General features: G+C 56.2%; 2 non-coding genes and 1 pseudogene across 2 annotated transcripts in view; all 3 read left to right on the forward strand.

The window, feature by feature from the left end:
* LOC146142899 (small subunit ribosomal RNA) overlaps nt 1-1,675 on the forward strand; it is a 1,811-nt gene extending 136 nt beyond the window's left edge. The window contains exon 1 of the ribosomal RNA XR_014500223.1: nt 1-1,675. This exon is cut by the window's left edge and continues 136 nt beyond it. This is a non-coding gene — a ribosomal RNA (small subunit ribosomal RNA).
* A 247-nt stretch (nt 1,676-1,922) lies between these two features.
* LOC146142900 (5.8S ribosomal RNA) lies at nt 1,923-2,076 on the forward strand. Its single transcript, XR_014500553.1, has one exon. It is a non-coding gene; the product is annotated as a 5.8S ribosomal RNA (ribosomal RNA).
* A 248-nt stretch (nt 2,077-2,324) lies between these two features.
* LOC146142901 (large subunit ribosomal RNA) overlaps nt 2,325-2,500 on the forward strand; it is a 3,679-nt pseudogene continuing 3,503 nt past the window's right edge.

Genomic DNA, 2,500 nt, shown 5'->3' on the forward strand with positions numbered 1-2,500 from the left:
GTGGTTAACTGTGGAAATGCTAGAGCTAATACATGCGTGAAGCGCCGACCTCGCGGGAGGCGTGCTTTTATCAGACCAAAAACCGACCGGGCTTCGGCCCGCAACCTTTGGTGACTCTGGATAACTTTGCGGATCGCACGGTCTCGCACCGGCGACGGATCATTCAAGTGTCTGCCCTATCAACTTTCGTCGGTACGGTACTGGCCTACCGAGGTTCTTACGGGTAACGGAGAATCAGGGTTCGATTCCGGAGAGGGAGCCTGAGAAACGGCTACCACATCCAAGGAAGGCAGCAGGCGCGCAAATTACCCATTCCCGACGCGGGGAGGTAGTGACGAAAAATAACAATACAGGACTCTAAACGAGGCCCTGTAATTGGAATGAGTACACTTTAAAACCTTTAACGAGTATCCATTGGAGGGCAAGTCTGGTGCCAGCAGCCGCGGTAATTCCAGCTCCAAAAGTGTATATTTAAGTTGTTGCGGTTAAAAAGCTCGTAGTTGGATTTTGGGCGCAGGCGGCCGGTCCGTCGCAAGGCGTGTACTGGCCGTCCTGGCCTCACCTCCGGTTCTCCGCCGGTGCCCTTGACTGAGTGTCGGCGGCGGCCGGAACGTTTACTTTGAAAAAATTAGAGTGTTCAAAGCAGGCGATTCGCCTGAATAATGGTGCATGGAATAATGGAATAGGACCTCGGTTCTATTTTGTTGGTTTTCGGAGCGCGAGGTAATGATTAAGAGGGACAGACGGGGGCATTCGTACTGTGCCGTTAGAGGTGAAATTCTTGGATCGGCGCAAGACGAACGACTGCGAAAGCATTTGCCAAGAATGTTTTCTTTAATCAAGAGCGAAAGTCAGAGGTTCGAAGACGATCAGATACCGTCCTAGTTCTGACTATAAACGATGCCAACTAGCGATCGGGGGGCGTTAGTTTTACGACCTCTCCGGCAGCTTGCGGGAAACCAAAGTCTTTGGGTTCCGGGGGAAGTATGGTTGCAAAGCTGAAACTTAAAGGAATTGACGGAAGGGCACCACCAGGAGTGGAGCCTGCGGCTTAATTTGACTCAACACGGGAAATCTCACCCGGCCCGGACACAGTGAGGATTGACAGATTGAGAGCTCTTTCTTGATTCTGTGGGTGGTGGTGCATGGCCGTTCTTAGTTGGTGGAGCGATTTGTCTGGTTAATTCCGATAACGAACGAGACTCTGGCTTGCTAACTAGTTACGCGACCCAATCGGTCGGCGTCTAACTTCTTAGAGGGACTAGTGGCGTTTAGCCACACGAGATTGAGCAATAACAGGTCTGTGATGCCCTTAGATGTTCGGGGCCGCACGCGCGCTACACTGACCGGATCAGCATGTGCTCGCCTTGGCCGACAGGTCTGGGTAACCCGCTGAACCCCGGTCGTGCTAGGGATAGGGAATTGCAATTATTTCCCTTGAACGAGGAATTCCCAGTAAGCGCGAGTCATTAGCTCGCGTTGATTACGTCCCTGCCCTTTGTACACACCGCCCGTCGCTACTACCGATTGAATGGTTTAGTGAGGTCCTCCGATTGGACCTGGCGCGGCCGGCAACGGTCGAGCCGGCGTCCGAGAAGACGATCTAACTTGATCATTTAGAGGAAGTAAAAGTCGTAACAAGGTTTCCGTAGGTGAACCTGCGGAAGGATCATTAACGGTCTCGCAAACGCTTCGGCGAACGCGAAACTCGGACAAGCGAGAGAAAAAGTTTTTGCTACCCGGCGCCCGACCCGCGAGGAGCGGCGCGCCGGCCGGCGATTCGGTCACCCGGTAATGTTTGCGCGTCGAGTGCCGCGGTGCCGCGCGCTCCGGCTTCAAGCGTCGGCCTGGCCGACCGCTCGGCGCGGTATATTTTGTCACCCTTTAGTGCGAGGCACTGTGCGAGCGAAACAATCGTGGATGGCTCTTGGCGGTGGATCACTCGGCTCGTGAGTCGATGAAGGACGCAGCTAGCTGCGTGAATTAGTGTGAATTGCAGGACACATTGAGCATCGACGTTCTGAACGCAAATTGCGGCCTCGGGTCAATCCCGGGGCCGCGCCCGCCTCAGGGTCGCGTTGCAAACGTTCCGCGCGGGGATTTCTCCGCGCGGCTGCTGCGGCGTCGGACGCGCGAGCGCCCGTCCCGCTCAAGACAGCACGGCACGATGTGCGACGATCGCGACCAGAATCCCGCGCGGCGGCGGCGAGTCGACCTCGAAGAGGCCAACGGCTGGCGGCTCAAGGGCGGGAATCGAGGTGCGCGGCGGCGCGCGGCGCCGACGGCGAGCGCGGAACGGGAAGAATAGTCCCGGTCCTTACTTTCGGCCTGAGGTCGGACGAGGCTACCCGCTGAATTTAAGCATATTACTAAGCGGAGGAAAAGAAACTAACGAGGATTCCCTCAGTAACGGCGAGTGAAGCGGGATGTGCCCATCGCCGAATCCGCGCGCTTTTGGAGTGCGCGGAATTGTGGCGTACGGAATTCGTCACGGCGCGCT

This window comes from Ascidiella aspersa, chromosome 5 (genome assembly GCF_963924565.1).
Source record: "Ascidiella aspersa chromosome 5, kaAscAspe10.2, whole genome shotgun sequence".
Taxonomy (NCBI): domain Eukaryota; kingdom Metazoa; phylum Chordata; class Ascidiacea; order Phlebobranchia; family Ascidiidae; genus Ascidiella; species Ascidiella aspersa.